This window comes from Chiloscyllium plagiosum, unplaced genomic scaffold, assembly GCF_037043375.1.
Source record: "Chiloscyllium plagiosum isolate Xiang-an unplaced genomic scaffold, Cpla_swu_hap1 HiC_scaffold_49, whole genome shotgun sequence".
NCBI lineage: Eukaryota > Metazoa > Chordata > Chondrichthyes > Orectolobiformes > Hemiscylliidae > Chiloscyllium > Chiloscyllium plagiosum.
This window is the reverse complement of record NW_028270187.1, coordinates 4,414,371-4,432,255: the sequence shown is the minus strand read 5'-3', so window position 1 is coordinate 4,432,255 and position 17,885 is coordinate 4,414,371. Positions and strand designations below refer to the sequence as shown.

Genomic DNA, 17,885 nt, shown 5'->3' with positions numbered 1-17,885 from the left:
AATGTGGGGAATTCCTTGCCCAGTGAAGTGCTTGAGACTTCTTCAGTAAATGTTTTTAAAGCTAAGATAGATACGTTTTAAAACAATGATGGAATTAAGGGTTATGGCGAGAGGGTGCCGAAGTGGAGCTGAGGCCATGAAAGGATCAGCCACGACAATTTGAATGGTGGAATTGGATCAAAGGGCCAGATCGCCCACAACTACTCCTAGTTCTTATGGAATAGAGGAACCCATGGATGCTCTTCTATTCCAGAAGTCTTTCGGCATGGTGCCACATTGATAGTCATCATTTCAAATAAGAACTCATCATGTTCAGGTCATTTAACAATGTTAATGTTGAATTAACATTAACAGCATTATTGAATAAACAGGAAAGAAAGTCGTCAAAACGTTTAGGGTTGTCAAGAGGTGATGAATGGAATACAATGCAAGTGCTTCCGTTTTTTTTTCAATGTCTGTTCACAGCTTTGATGAAGGAAGGATATGCAAAGGTTTTAAATTTGTTGATGGCCCAAAACTTGGTAGGAAACTCAAGTACAAACAGGGCATAAGGAATCTGTAAAGTGTCATTGACAGGTCAAGCAGGTTGGAAACATGCTAGGTAGGAGTTTAATGAAGGAAAACCTGTCCAACTTAGAAGGAGCAATGGAAAAGCAGCACGGAGAGAGGTTGCAAAATCCCAGAAGTACAGAAGGATTCAGGCACATGATAAAGTTAGCATAAAGGCACCCACAACGGATTAAGGCAGAAAATAAAATACTGTCGTTTGTGGTAAGGGAGTGGAACATAAAGTCAGGATGTTTTCCTCCATTTGACAGTAGTTTTGGGGAGACCACCAGACTTGGTCTCTTCACTTAAGAAAGGATGCAAATACATTCAAAGTGGTTCAGAGCTGATTTACTCAACTGACAAGGACAAGGAGATGCCGGGTTGGGCTTGCATCAGTTAGAGCTTAGAAGAATCAAATGATCTGATAGAGGTGTATAACATCCCAAGAGGACTTAACAATGTGAATGTATAAATCCCTTTGTGCCAGACACGAGAAATGAGTGGACACAGTTAACAAATAGGTGTCCTCTCATTTAATGTAGGAGAGTTTTGCTTTTCTCTCAGGAGTTCCTGAGTCTTTGGAATTCACTTCTTCAGTGAATAGCATGGGGTGGTGGCACTGTCGTTAGCACTGCTGTCTCACAGCATCAGTGACTTGGGTCTGATTTCAGCTTTGGGCGACTGTCTATGTGGTAGTTGCGCATTCTGCTCCTCTGTGTCTGCATGGGGTTTCTCTGGGGGCTCTGGCTTCCTCTCATATTTCAAAACATATGGGAGTTAGAGTGGATTGGCTGTCGGAGATGTAGGGTTACAGGTATGGGATATTGGAGTGGGGCGGTCAGTCAGTGTCAACTCGACGGGCTGCATGCACAGCTTGCACTCTGTAGGGATTCTAGAACTGCCTGGTGTCTGTAACTGACCAGATGACACGTGGCACTTTCTTCTTACACTGCTTTTATTCAAGCTTGCAGGCCATTTCCACAAGATGGCAATAAACTCCCCAAATCATAAAATATACAAGTTTTATATAAAGTTGTGTAAATTGAAGAGCAGTTTGCATATACCAATCAAAAGTATACACTTGTTTTAAGGTTACCAACATTCAATTACAGTTGATGAATTTGGTTATTTCATTTGTCTTACCTGATTATATTCAACCGACCACAGTGTCTAGACACTTGCCTAATTACAACATTCAATGTCTACATAGTACTTTTTTATTAACTTGAACACTGACTTGTGGCCTCTTCATTGTTGTCGAAGTTCCTTATTTGTCTCACATCGTCAAGGTTTCGTTTGTCACATGTCTTCCTGGCTTTTTGCAGTTAGCACCTTATATTCTGACCTGGTCAACATTTTCCCTTCCAAGTCTGTACTGAGAATTGCATGAGAAACCTCAGCGTGTGGTGAGTGTGTGGAAATCACTACCACAGTGAGTGGTCGGGGTGAAAGGCATTACAACCAAGGGGAAGCAAGCCAACACGAACAAGTGTCACTGTCATCTGATTCACAACACCGTGAAATTAAAACATACAATATCCTTCAAAATGTCTCAACTGTTCCTAACCAGACTTGATGAAAAACAGATATTGCACACAAAAATTGTAATTTGAATGAAAATTACCAATAGTAAATACTGCAAATGTACTTGGGCAAGGTTAAACTAGATAACTGAATTAATAGCAACGGTTTCAGCTTTTTGATCATGGCCCCCATGTCTCAAAGACAGAGAGTCAAGGGGCAAATTAAAAGAGAAAATAAAGACAAATAATTACCCATTCAATGAAACAGATTCCAACAATGGATTGCCAACCCTTTTGGCAATTCTTGGATGATGAGTTATTTACAGGCACATAACTCTATATCAAACTCCAAAGTAATTGCTGAATGTGAATGGATGCCCCTAAGTATTGACCTATTTCTTACAACCTGGGACTCATTCCCAGAAAGAGACAATAATTTTTTAATGGATAGAAAAATACTCGAATCAAACAGCGGTTGCCAGAGCTTCCAAATTCAGCAGCCGGTCAGCAGCAATTTTCCTCTCTTTGTTTAAAAAGAGAATTAACAGTCTCTGTGACTGGCTGCTTAAAAACAGTCCTCTCTCGACTGACTAAGTCAACAAGGTGGAGGTGGGGACTGCAGATGCTGGAGATTAGAGTGCTGCTGGAAAAGCACAACAGGTCAGGCAGAATCTGAAAATCAATGTTTCGGGCAAAAGCCCAAAAAGCAACCAGCTGCCAGCCCTGGACAAGGCAAGACACATTGAAGATGGAGGCGGATAGATTAGATTACTTACAGTGAGGAAACAGGCCCTTCAGCCCAACAGGTCCACACCGACCCGCAACCCACCCAGACCCATTCTCCTACATTTACCCCTTCACCTAACACTAATTCACCTAACCTGCACATTTTTGGACTGTGGGAGGAAACCGGAGCACCCGGAGGAAACCCACGCAGACACGGGGAGAATGTGCAAACTCCACACAGTCAGTCGCCTGAGGCGGGAATTGAACCGGGAATTGAATCTGAGGCGGGTCTCTGGTGCTGTGAGGCAGCAGTGCCACGTTCTGGGCAACGGGGGGAAAACATGCCCAATGCCACCATCACCCTCATGGACACCTTTGTGTGTGACTGCATCTAGCTGTGCATGGATCCCCGGTACACAAACACCAAGTGTCACTATGTACTGAGGTTCTACCTGTCCCTGGCGTTGCGAAGGATGGGCCTGGCCTTGCTGCCGTGGAATGCTTCAAGTAGTTGGACCGTTCTGTATCACCTGTCCTTCGTGGAGAAGTTTATGAAGAAAAACACCTTTGACCACAAGTCCATCAGGAAGTGGTCAGTACGTAGTGTCCTTGAGACCCTTCGGGAAAAGGAGAGGGTGGATCCTATCGAGCGGTTCCTTGGACAGACTGTCAAAGTCATTTGGCAGAATGCCTCATCGCCAGAACTTTCCAACAAGCACCAAGACATGCCATGGCTGGTGGTGAGAAGGGCTCTGCCTGTGAGATCCGTTATACACGCCCGGACTCTCTGCAGCACCGTACACTGCCCTCGAAGTGGCTGCGGAGTGGACGAGACTGTCACACACATCCGTCTGGAATGTGCCTATGCAGAAGAATTCTGGAGAGGAATACAGTGGTGTTTGTCGAGGTTCGTCCCGAGCAGTTCTGTGATGCGGGACTCCATGCTCTATGGTCTGTTCCCCAGAATGCACACTGAGATGAACATCAACTGTGTCTTATTGAGCAAAGGATAAACAGGTTAGGGTTATACTCACTGATGTTTAAAGAATGAGAGGTGATCACATTGAAACATATAGGGGCTTGTCAGGGTCAATGCTGAGAGGGTGTCACCCCCTCATGCGAGAATCCAGAACAAGACGGCAAAGTCTCAGAATAAGGGTGGCACTGTGGCTCAGTGGTTAGCACTGCTGCCTCACAGCACCAGAGACCCCGGTTTGAGTCCCACTTCGGGCACCTGTCTGTGTGGGTTTTGCATATTCTCCCCGTATCTGTGTCGTTTCCTCCCACAATCCAAAGATGTGCAAGCCAGGTGAATTGGCTGTGCTAAATTGCCCACAGTGTCAGGTCTGTTAATCAGGGGTAAATATAGGGTTGGGGAATGGGTCTGGGTGGGTTACTCTTCGGAGGATCGGTGTGGATTTGTTGGGCTGAAGGGCCTGTTTCCATGCTCTAGGGAATCTAATCTAATCTAATGAATGGGCAGTATTTGAATACTGAGATCAGGAGGGATTTCTTCTACCACAGGTAGGGGAGTCTTTGGAAATGCTTCACACAGGCAGTTGCATTGGGTCATCGAGTCCTTGTGAATATTTAAAGTTGGCATAGATTCTTGATCAGTGACGGAATCAACGATTATGGGGATCGGGCAGGGAACTGGATATAAGGAATGTCAGATCAGCCACGATCCAAGTGGATTACAAAACAGGATCAAATGGCCGAATGGTCTACTCCTATTCTCGTGCTCTTATGGTCTTCAATGTGAATAGGAAGGCAGTGTCAATAATGGATGAACTGATGGATAAGATTGGTCAGACAGCAATGTGGAAGTTTTAATGGAATTGTTGCGTTCATTTACTTAAAAAGGTTTGGGAAGCTAAAGATTAAATGCACATTACAAATCTGCCAGTAAAATTCAAGGTAGTGTCACTGGCAGTAAGCATTGACACAATATATTTGTGAACAACAGTGGGGAAAATGGACAACTGTCTCTTTTTGACAGGACACTATCATTAAGTGGTGCCTCGTCCTGATCAGAACTAGTTGTGATAAATATAAATGGGCATTAATTTCAGTTCTGGTCTTCATTTCCATAATATGTGATCAGACGTGTGGAAACATAACAAAAGAGGAGGAGAATGACGGAGGACAACAGAGGAAAGTACAGAACAGACTGTAATGGGCAGGCGCATGTAATACGAAATTTAATTCACTCGTGGGACATGGCCATCATTGGCTAAGCCCAGCGTTTGTTTACCCAATCCCTAGTTGCTGTCTTTGGGAAGTGGGAATTGACCTGCCTTCTTGAACCATTACGTCCAAGTGCTGCTGGAAGACCCACAATGCCATTGGGGAGGGAATTCCAGGATTCTGAACCAGTGACACTAAAGTTGGGATCCAATTTGGGATGCTGAGTGCCTTGGAGGAGATCATGAAGGTAGCGGTGTTCCCATATTATTGCTGCCCTTATCCTTCTAGATGGATGTGGTAGCGAGTTTTGACAGTGCTCGCTGAGGATCTCTGTTGCATTTCTGCTGTGCATCTTGTAGGTGGTACACACTGCTACTACTGAGCATCGATATTTGAGGAAGTGAATGTTTGAGGATGTGGTGCCAGTCAAGTGGGGGCTGCATTGTGACTGGCAGTTTTTGGAGTTTCACTCATTCGGCCAAGTAGGGATCATTCCATCACACTCCTGACTCGTGCCTTGTGATAGCGGAGAGGCCTTGGCTACGTCAGGAGGTAAGTTAGTTTATGCTACTCACTCTCTCTCTTCAGCTTTTGGAAGGCCCCCACATAACATATAAAGCCACAAGTGAATTTGTAAAAGGAGAGACTTTAAATTGCAATATGGGACAGAAAAAAGATACGATGTTTACTGATACAAAAATGGACAGTTTTTCACTAATATATGGGGTAATATTTATAAAGTACTCGCGAACAATGAAACTGGCGGGTCTTATCACTGTGTGATATAAAATTCATGGCAAAAGAGTGAAACTGTTGAAGTTGTTGCCACAGGGAAGTGAACTTTGACTTTCGTTTACATCTAAAATTTTTCATGGAATTGGAATACACAGTGGTCAAAGAAAAGTACAGTATAGGAACAGGCCTTTCAGGCCAACAAGACTGTGCTGAAACATGTTGCCTATGTAAACTGAAACCCTTTTCCCTCGATGCTGTCCATGTCTCTCTAATCCCTGCCTAGACATCTTTCTGTCAAATGCCTCTTAAACATTACTATTGTATCTGCTTCCACCACCTCCTCTAAGAGTGAATTCCACCAACTTACCACCCTCTCTGGAACAAAAAGCTGCTCCTTACATCTTATTAAAATCTCCTTTTTTCCCCTTAAACCTGTATCCCTGAGTAATTGACATTCCTACCCTGGGAAAAAAAACTATGACTATCCTTTATATCCATATAGCTCATAATTTTATAAACTTCAATCAGGTCATCCTTTTCCTTCTGACATTCAAGCAAGAACAAAATGAATTTGTACAATGTCTCATCTTGGTTAATACCCTCCGAACCAGGCACTATCTTGGTAAACCAGTTCAATACCGTCTCTAAAGTCTCCACATCCTTCTGGTAGTGTGGTGATGAAAACTGATCTTTTCTTGACCTCCAAACTAAGTTTCAACCAAATACACGTATTATAACATGATTCAATGCTGAATCTTAATTTTCATTCAGTCAGTCACTTATGTAAGTTTTGGTACCTCATCTGCGAGTTCGTAATTTCTCACGAGGAGAGGTAGAATAAGTTGGACCTGTACTCATTGGAGTTTAGTAGAGTGGAAGGCCACCTTTTTGAAGATTGTTAGAGGTACTTGAGGGGGAAGATTTGGAAAGAAGTTGTTTACTCTTGTACGGGTGATTCATGTACCAGAGGGACATCATCTCAGAATAAGGGCTAGGCAGAGGTGGGCTGGTTGTAGTGGATGGGGTTTGAATCGCCCATTGAAGATGGAGATGAAGAGGCATTTCTTCTGTCGAGGGGAGTGAGTGTTTGTTATTCTTTATTTCAGAAGGCTGTCAAAGCTGGTTCGTTTATAAATTTGAGGCTAAAATAGAGTCAATAGAATGAATGACCTAATTCTGTTCATATGTCTTATGGTCTTGAGGTCTAATTACATTGAAGGCGTTGGGCAGGGGACTTTATAGCCAAATGGCATACTCGTGTTCCTGTTTCTCGCGGTCTTATGACCTCTCCTCAGGTCAGGGATCCAAAACTGTACTTAACACACAGGGGTTGAAAACAAATTGACAGTAATTGTCTGGACTGGATTGTATAAAATATTGGGGATTGGCTGGCCGATACTTGAAAATGTACTCGGGCAGCAAATTATCAGTGATCCTGAATGTTTCAGGAGCAGTTTCCAATGTAACGAATGCGTAAGGTGAGCTGTAATGATACAAGTTTATTTTTGATTTAGATAGAAATGTGTCTTTCCATGTTGTCCCAGTTTCACCTTTGGAAGGAGAGATACTAAAACTGAATTGTCGGTACAAATACGATCGTAGGTGGAACAAGGACTTTTGCTTTTATGTGGTTCACAGGACGGGAATCATTGTATAGCATTAAAGTAAACGGCACCGAAGACAGTGGATGGTACAGTTGTAAAATTCATAAGTTGAAATAACGAAATGTTAAAGTTCAGGTACAAGGTACATACTTGATTTTGAAATCTGTGGTGGACATTATGCATATTTGTCTCAATTACTAATGTAAACACAGGAGGCATTCTGAATTATTCAGTATAAAAGCGGCCGTTTGGTCTATCATGTCTGTGCTGCCAAACGTACACCAACCCACTTTTCCATATTGTCTTGAACATTATGATCCTTCAAGTGCTCATCCATTTATTTTTTGAAGGTTGTGTGACTTCTTGCCTCAACTACCTTTCCAGGCAGTGCATTCCAGACTCTCACCACCCTCTAGGTGAAACAATCCTCAAATCCCCCTCTAAAACCTCCTGCCTTTCACTTGAAACAGATGCCTTCCTTGTTACTGACCCTTCAACTAAGGGGAACCTTAGTTGAAGGGTCAACTAAGGTTGACCCTTCAACCTGCTCCCAATCCACCCTGTCCATAATCCTGCATAACTCTGTCAGGTACCCGCTTGGCTTTGTCTGCTCCAGAGGAAATAACCCGAGCTCAGTTGCTGTTCATTTGTCACCACCCAGCCCGCCCACTTGCCTTTGAGAAGAAGCCATTCCTCTTAATTTCTGTTTTGAATCTGTCCCAGCCCATTCTCCTGAAACAGTGACCTCTTGTTCCAGATTGTCCATTATGAGGAAACATCGTCTGTCCATCTACCTTTTAAATCATCACTTTAACATTGCGTGAGTAAACTCACCACGGTCCCACTCTTTCATCAGCGAGAGGAGGGGCAGGGTGGTGGTCGAATCTGAAGGTTACCATGCCTTAGGTGAGGGGAGCAGCGGAGATGTAGAATCCTCCGTGGTCACCTCAGCTGGTGTTGGAATAGAACTCACACCATGGGCACCATCTGCAACTTAGATCAGCCATCCAACCGATTGAGCTAGCCACTAAATAACATCTCATCCTCTAAACTCTGACCTGCTCAATCTCTCCTCTTAAGACAAATTTATGTCTCTGGTGAAATCTGGGCAAGTTTTAATATGTTGAGATCGATCGTGTCAATGTTATGAATACATCTTTGCCAAATAGAGTCATTGAATCATGCAACACGTCAACAAGCCTTTCCGCCCAACTCACCCATGCCAACCAGGATTCTTGAGCTGAAGTGAGTCCCATTTGCATTGGGCCCAAATCCGTCCAAAGCTTTTCCAGTAATATACCTGTCCTTTTCTTTTAATATTCTATCCATGTCTACCACTTTCTCTGGCAGCTCGTTCCATACTCATGCCACCCTCTATCTGAAAACGTTGCTTTTCAGATTCCTTTTAAATCATTCCCCTCTCACATTAAACCCTTTCTCCCCGTGGGTTTCCACCGACAGTCCAAAAATGTACAGGTTAGGTGAATTGGCCATGCTAAATTGCCCGTAGTGTTAGTTGAAGGAGTAAATGTAGGGGAATGGGTCTAGGTTGGTTGCTCTTCGGAGGGTCGGTGTGGACTTGTTGGGCTGAAGGGCTGTAAGAAATCTAATCTAAAAAGAAAGCGTTTGGATGGATATGTGAATGGCAGAGGTTTAGACGGATATGGGTCAAATACTGAAAAATAAGACTAAATCAGTTTGGGAAACCTGGTTCGCATGGACGAGTTGGGCCAAAGTCTCTGTTTCTGTGCTGTATGATTCTATGACTGTAGTGCCATCACAATGGAATTTTAAATTTGGAAAGCAAGAGAAAGATAAAGTTTCTCTCTCTCCCCTGTCCTTTGTCTGTAAATTCTCACATTCTTCATCCCATCACCGTTGTGCCTTTCGCTCTGAGATGATAACAGTTGATCGATGAGCTTTGATTGTGTGTTACATTCCAGAACGCTTTGCCAAGCCCGTCTGAAGTATTCGAGGGCCTCCAGGTCACGCTGACGTGCACTGTCCGGGCGGCAAGGCCCTCCGTCCAGCTTCACTACTCATTTTACAGAGACAGCGCCGCCCTAGAGGCCGTGCCTGATCATGGCAGCAAAAGTTTCCGGGAATTACGCCTGTGAAGCGATCAACACAGGGTAAAAACAATGACTGCAGATGCTGGAAACCAGATTCTGGATCAGTGGTGCTGGAAGAGCACAGCAGTTCAGGCAGCATCCGAGGAGCAGTTTACTGTCTGTGGAAGAGGAGCAACAGCATTCACATTTCCATTAAACGTAACTATCTGTCATTATCCCCAGCACAAATTAAAGGTCTTTCGACCCATCGAGTCAGAAACAGCCACTATTCTCTAATCCCTATTTTCCCAGCACGTGGCACCATAACCTTGGCCTCGAGAGTGCACATCTAAACACTCTTCAATTTGATAGGGGTTTCTGCGGCTCCTACCCTTACAAGCAGTGAGTTCCAGATAATCTGAGTGAAAATGTGTTTCCTCTCATCCCGTCTACACCTTCTGCCCCTGACTTTCAATCGATGTCCCCCTCCCTCCACCAATTGGGAAAGGGTTCCTCCTATCTATCCTATCTACACTCCTCATCATTTTATACATCTCCATCATCACCTTCACCCTCGTCTCAATCTCCTCTGCTCGAAGGAAAGCAATCCCAGTCTATCCAATCTCTCTTCATCACTGAAACTCTACAGCTCCAAGGCAACATCTCGGTAAAAAGAACAAAGAACAAATATAACTTACAGCCCAGGAACAGGCCCTTCGGCCCTCCAAGCCTGAGCCGATCCAAACGTACTGTCTAAACTTGTCGGTCAATCCCTAAGCATCTGTATCCCTCTGCTCCCCACCTATTCACGGATCTTAAATTAATCTACCGTGCTTGACCCCACCACCTCTGCTGGCAACGCGTTTTAAACGCCCACCACACTCTGTGTGAAGTACATGCTGCATGTATCCCCCTTAAACTTTCCACCTCTCACCTTGAAGGCATGACCTCTCATTATTGAATCCTTCACCCTGGGAAAAAGTTTATAGCTATCTATCCTGTCCATACCCTTCATGATTTTGTAAACCTCAATCAGGTCGCCCCTCAATCTCCTTTTTTCAAATGAAAATAAACCTAACCAACTCAATCTTTCTTCATAACTAGCACCTTCCATACCAGGCAACATCCTCGTAAACCTTCAAAGCGACCAGACGGTAATGTGGCGACCAGAACTGTACACAGTACTTTAAATGCGGCCGAACCAATGTTTTGTACAATTGTAGTATGAGTTGCCAGCTCTTAAACTCAATACCCCGTCCGATGAAGGCAAGCATACTATATGCCTTCTTGATCACTCTATCCACCTGTGCAGCAACCTTCAGGGTACAACGGACCTGCACTCCCAGATCTGTCTGCCACCAAGTTTTCCCAAGGCTCTTCCGTTCATTGTATAATTCGCTCTAGAATTAGTCTTGCCTAAATGCATCACGTCACATTTGTCTGGATTGAAAACCATCTGCCACTTTTCCACCCAACTCTCTGGTCTATTTATAGCCTCCTGTATTTTCTGACAGTCCCTTATGCTTTCTGCTACTCCACCAATCTTCGTGTCATCTGTATACTTGCTGATCATACCAACAGTACCCTCTCCCAGATCATTTATGTATATTACAAACAACAGTAGCCCCAACTCTGACCCCGTGGAACACCACAGGTCACCTTTCTCCATTCCGAGAAACTCCCTTCAACTACTACTCTCTGTCTCCTGTTGCTCAACCAGTTCTTTATCCAACTAGCTAGAACACACTGCACACCATGTGGCTTCACTTTCTCCATTAGTCTACAATGGGGAACCTTATCAAATGCCTTACTAAAGTCCATGCATATGACATCAACAGCCCTTCTTTCATCTATCAACTTGGTCACTTCCTCGAAGAATTCTATTAAGTTGGTAAGGGACGGTCTCCCCTGCACAAAACCGTGCTGCCTATCACTGATTGCCCCATTATTTTCTAAATATAAATAGATCCTATCCCACAGTACCTTGTCCAGCAACTTTCCCACCACTGACGTCCCTCTGCACCCTCTCTTACTGCTTTAGATTAGATTACTTACAGTGTGGAAACAGGCCCTTCGGCCCAACAAGTCCACACCGCCCCGCCGAAGCGCAACCCACCCATACCCCTACATTTACCCCTTACCTAACACTACGGGCAATTTAACATGGCCAATTCACCTGACCTACACATCTTTGGACTGTGGGAGGAAACCGGAGCATCCGGAGGAAACCCACGCAGACACGGGGAGAACGTGCAAACTCCACACTATCCTCTCCCTCCCAGAATGTGGATTCCAGAACCGGGTACAAAACTCTCGCTGTGGTTTTATTTGTTCATTCCAAATGCAATCGCGATTGTCACAAAATCTGACCTCGAGCTGGCATGATGCTAACAGCCTTGATTGGCCTTGAAGGATGGTTGGGAATCTCCCGCACTGGCCCCGCCTCGGGATTTATTTTCCCTCTCGTTCTGTTCACTGAGCGTAACCAAGCCCAGACACTCTACAGGCTGAATCAGAAACATGTCCTTCTGTTTTCCAGAGGTGTACACCGTCCCTGTGTTGACCGTGCGTCCTGCGGGACAGCTGTTTGATGGCCAACGGGTTGAACTGGTGTGCTGGGTCGAAGCGAATCCCTCCCACGCTTCCTTGCAGTACAGCTTTTACAGAAATGTGCTCCTTCTCCAGTCTCCATCTGACCACAGTGATTACATCTCTGAGTCCGCTCATCCGACAGACTCGGGGACTTACCATTGTGAAGTCACAGACGGGAAGGTGTGGAAACGCAATAATCAGCTTTATTTATCCATCAGGCGTAAGTATCATTTAGCATTGTCCGTTTCTTAACTGTTAAAGACTCAGAATAGAGACAAGTTGTCATCACTCCCCACATCTCACAGACATATATTGGAGAGGTAGAGAGAAACAGCACAGGGTATTGACATTTAGGATTGAGATGGGGAGAAATGTCTTCACACAGAGAGTGAGTAGTCTGTGGAATTCACTACCCAGAAAATTATGGAAACATGTAAATGGCAATAGGCCGTTCGGTCCTTCCGGTTTGATGTGCTCACTCACTAGGATTGTGGCTGATAGTCCAATTCAGTCCCCTGTCCTCTTGCTCTCTTCCTTTAGGCCCTAAGAATTCTATCCACCTCATGTTTGAACTACATTCAATGTTGTCTCTGACCATTTTCTGTGGTAGAGAATTCCACAGGCTCCCCACTCTCTTGGTGAAGGTATTCATCCCCATCTCAGTCCCTACTCCATCTTCTTTAGACTGTGACCCTGGGTTGAAGGGCCTGTCCCTGTGCTGAACTGTTCTATGTCCTAAGAATTCAGAGAATCGGCTCATATTCTGGGCTCAAAATCCACGATAGCAGATGCGAGAAACTGAATTCAATTCCAAAGGTTGATTTTAGCCCGACAACCGTCAACTGCCCTCTGTGTAATTAGGATGAGCAATAAATACTGGACTACCCAGTGACATCCACACGCAACGAATGAAAAAAGACAAAAGGATATGTGTTTTTGTGTGACTGTGATGATGTTCATAATTGAGTTTGCAATTAACTCCGCCAAAAAAATCTATCATTTGTGCATGATTACAGGAATTGCAGTGTCAAAACCAGATCTAATAATTCTACCCGGAAAGGATCTAATTGAAGGAGACACAGGATCCTTAATCTGTTCAGTCTCCAATGGTTCTCTGCCGATTTATTACCAATTCTACAACAGCTCAAGTGTGGAACCGTACGGAGAGCTTTCCAACAGCACTGAGCTTGTTTACAACATTGAGCCTATCAGCAGGAGGGACGAAGGGCTTTATCATTGTTCTGTGAGAAATGAGGTGACAGGCCCTCAGCACAGTGAAGACATAGAGATCACAGTGATAGGTGAGTTCACAAGGATTCTCTTCCAAAGAGTTACTGAACCATCAGCTCAGGGAAAACTGCTGCTGAGAACAAATCAAAGCTGGTGCTTTGTCTTTGAACACCACACTTTTGACTAAAGCAACACACAGAGAGATAGAGGACTGCAGATGCTGGAGATCAGAGTTAAAATGTATGGTGCTGGAAATGCACAGCTGGTTAGGAAACATCCGTGCAGCAGGAGAGTCGATGTTTCGGGCATAAGCTCTTCATCAGGAATGCGATGAAGAGCTTATGCTCGAAACGACAACTATGCGTTTCCAGCATCACACTTTTCAAAACAAAAGCAGCACAACCTTAGACACCAGAATTATAGAGTCCTACAGCAAGAAATCAGGCCCTTCTGCTCAAACTTGTCCATGCCTACAAAAATGTCTATCCACGCAAACCCAATGTCCCTGTACTTGATACAATATCCTTCTAAACCTCTCCTATCCATGTACTTGTCCAAATGACTTTTAAATGTTGTTGATGTACCCGCTACAACCACTTCCACTGGCAGCTCATTCTATATGCATATCACCCTATGTGTAAAAAAAAAGTTGCTTTTCAGGTTTCCCTTTTATTCTTTCCCTTCGAACCTTAAAGCTGATGCCCTCAAGTCTGCGACTCCACAACGCTGGGAAACAGACTGAGTGCAATCACCCCAATCATGTCTCTCATACTCTTATACACTTCTTTGAGACCTCCCCTCAGTCTCCTACGCTTGAAAACAAAAGGGCTTAGCTTATCCAGCCTCTCCCTAAAACTCAGTGTTGAATCCTTGCAACATCCTTGTAATTTGTTTTTCGGTATTCTCTCCAGTTTAATAACATCCATCCATTACATTAGTTTTTGAATCTATCGAATTCCCAAACTCTCTTTTAAAACCATTGGATGAAACTGGTTCCCACTGATGGTCTCAATCAATGGGTAAACTCCATGCTTTTTGACCTCGGTGTGTTCCTGTCAGTTCCTGTCACAGATACTGCGCTGATTTCCTTCATTAACATAACTGAGGTACAGTCTGGGGGCCGCCTTGTTCTCCAGTGTCAGGGGAGGGAAGGCACTGAGCCCCAGTTCCTTTGGTACCGTGACAACTTGCTGCTAAGAAACGGCAGTGCACGCTACCATGTGACTGCCAATGGTGGGGAGCTGGTCATTCATTTCAGAGAGACCATGTCGGGAGGTATCATTGTGCAGCAATCAACAAAGGAACCAACAGCACCATTTTTAATGTGACTAAGACTACATCAAATTCACACTGCGAGGTAACAGTGACACTCGGATCGAACATAGACAGAGGCAGAGAAAGACCATTCGCTCCATCCAGTCTGTACCAATTAGACACTGTTAACCATCTCAATTGGGGAGGTGATAGCTGGGTGGTATTATCATAGGTTATTGATCCAGAGTGTTGGTGGGTGGTGTTCCTGGGATCCCGCCCATACCAGATGGTGGAATTTGAATGCAAAAAAATCTGGAATTGCACGCTACATGGAGAAGGCAGTGTGCAGAGGCGATTTACCAGGATGTTCCCTGGATTTTAACGAGGAAGGGAGGGAGGCTGGATAATCTTGGGATATTTTCTATGAAACAGTAAATGCTGAGAGAGAAACCCAGTGGAGATGTGTAAGACTGTGAGGGGGGGAGGGGACTGGGGAGTAAGAAGCAGGTGTTTCCCATAGTCAAAGGGTCAGTAACAAGGGCTGGGATGGGAGGCCATTTTATAGTGAAGGACGGGAGGTTTAAAGCGGGAAATTGAGGATTGTTTCACCCAAAGGATGGTGGAGGTTGGAACATGCTGGCTGGCAGGGAAACTCCCAACCTTTACAAAGTACTTGGATCAGCACTTGAAATGTCATAACATTGAAGGCTTTGTGGGGTTAGTATGGGAAAGTGGGACTGGTGAATTCTCTCACACTGCGATACTCTCGATACTTCCATGGTGGCAGGGAGTGACATATCTGTGGGTGGTTGGTCAGTCTGATGTTAACAGTGCACCGGACGCAGGGGTGATGTGAAAAAAAAACTTCCTTGTGAATTTGTTAACGTGAGCCAAAAATTCTTGTTGGGTTCCAGCTCGGAGTTATTCCAAGGAAATCATGGCATCTCTCCTCCCAGTTCTGCTGTTGGCTGGCCTGGTTGTGTCGGCGTGCTACATCCACCGGAAGGACACAGGTCTGTAACATTCCATGGGAATGAGATTTGGTCCACATCCCCACATCATGACACTGCCATCCCCGCCAGAATGTAACCCTTCAGCTGAATGAGGGGAGCCGGGGGAAGGAGGTGATACGTCGGGAACTGGAGTAGGCCGCGTTCCTGACAGTTTGGAGGGACAGCACGCACAAAGTTAACCTGTTGGATCGGGTAATTGTGACCTTCCCCGCCCCCCCCCCCCTCCCCCACCCCACACCATGACTCTGTGTCAGAGCACCTCAGAGAGGTGGAGAGACGTAAGACCATGAGAGTCGGGAACAGGAGGATGACATTCAGTCCCTAAGGATCTTGCTCTGTTATTTAATGCGATGTATCTGGATCAACTTCACTTTCCTGCCTCAGTCTCTTTTAACTATGACTTGTTAAAACGTTGTCTATGTCCTCCTTAAATTTATTCAGTATTCACTGGACAGGCTGACCTACCCCTAACCATAAACTGAACCCAAGCCCAAAGCCTAACCCTAAACTCGAAATCTAGGTCAACCTTAACCTTATTCTAACACTAAACTTAGCCATAACCCAAACACATCACAAACGCAAACTCTGACCATAAACGTAAACGTAACTCCATCATAACGTTAACCCTAACTGTAACTTTGGTCCTAACGAAACAGCTAACGCTAATCCTAACCCTAACTCTAGCCCTAGCCCTAACCCTAAACCTAATCCTGTCTCTAACCCTTTACTTAATCCAAACCATAAACCTAACCATAACTCTAACCTTAAAGCTAACACTTAACTCTAACCATGACCCTTAACCAAACACTAGCACTAACTTTAACCTTCATCATTATCCTAGCTCTCACTCTAACCCTATCCATCACCCTAACTCTATGCAGCTGTTTAATGCATTAAGACAGGTCTGACAATTATCATCCATTGGTGTGTTTGCTCCCTGTTTATGACTGAGATAATGTTTTGGCGGCTCCAATCTGCTACAGTGCAAAGTTACTGTAAATTATGCTGAAAGTACTCTCTCTTTCCCTTCAGGCAATTCGTCAACTGAGTCACAGCCCAGGAGGTAAATGACTGAAACTACAGCTGTTATTTTTGCCATTGTTTATCCCGATTCTTCTCAATCAGGGAGAGACGACAGAAGTGAATAAGTCATGGAGGGAGTTTGGATATGACTGCATCCTTTTAATTTGCGTCTTATCGACAAACCAGGAAACCATATTCCAGGAAATACCAGATCTCGCTGGGTTTTGTACCTTCTGTGATAGCTTTGCCGTTTTGTTGAAGTTGAACATGGTTTTGAAAGCATTGTATTCGAAATGATGACTTCCTTTCCTTCCCCTTTCAACTGGAACTAGATCCCAACCTTCTGGTGAAGGGGCAGCAGCCAGCCATCTAGAGCATGCAGTAGATAGAGCAGCACACATTGCTGGTGAGTGCCATTGTATCGGTGTGATTAAAAAGCCCCACACAGTGCACTGTAACCTGGTAGAAATTCTGGATAAACATCCGAGCCATCAGATAGGCTCAGGTGGAGCCGATTTCCATGTAGCTGCGGTGTCTGAAGGGGGATGCAGAAAGTAGTGAACAGGAATGAGCCATTCAGCCCTTCTAGCCTGCCCCACCATTATAATCATGGCTGACCATTCAACTTAACCTCCGTTTTCCATAGAAACTAGGAATAGGCCATTTAATCCTTCTAGCCTGCTCCGCCCGCTTGATAGGATCGCGGTTGAACATCCAACTCAGTCCCTGGTCCTCCGCTTTCTCCGCCATATCCTTCAATCCCTTTTACCCCTAAAGTTGCTAACTACTTCTTGTTTGAGATGTACAAAATGATGAGGAGCTTAGAAAAGGTAAACGGTAAGAAACATTTCCTTCTTGATGGAAGGATCAATGGGGGCCATAAAACATACGAACAAAAGAAAAGTACAGGACAGGGACAGGCCCTTCGGCCCTCCAAGCCTGCGCCGATCATCATGCCCAAACCAAACTAAAAAAAATACATCTCATGGCTTTACTTAGTCTCTATCCCACTATTCCCTCCCTGTTCATGTGACCATCCAGATACTGGTTAAACGTGCCTGCTTCCACCATCATTTCTGGCATTGCTTTTCAGGCTCCTTCCACTCACTGCATGAGAAACTTCCCTCACACATCTCTCCAAGCCTGCGCCGATCATCATGCCCAAACCAAACTAAAAAAAATACACCTCATGGCTTTACTTAGTCTCTATCCCACTATTCCCTCCCTGTTCATGTGACCATCCAGATACTGGTTAAACGTGCCTGCTTCCACCATCATTTCTGGCATTGCTTTTCAGGCTCCTTCCACTCACTGCATGAGAAACTTCCCTCACACATCTCTCTTAAACTTTCCCCGTCTCACCTTGAATCTGTGCCTCCTTGTAAATTGAGGAGAAAA

The 17,885-nt window shown here is 44.6% G+C and overlaps 1 long non-coding RNA gene and 1 pseudogene across 1 annotated transcript in view; one reads left to right on the top strand and one right to left on the bottom strand.

The window, feature by feature from the left end:
* Nucleotides 1-17,885, bottom strand: part of LOC122546242 (uncharacterized) — a 222,544-nt gene that overhangs the window by 190,670 nt on the left and 13,989 nt on the right. The gene's annotated exons all lie outside the window — the stretch shown is intronic.
* LOC148135410 (Fc receptor-like protein 5) overlaps nt 7,190-17,885 on the top strand; it is a 13,327-nt pseudogene continuing 2,631 nt past the window's right edge.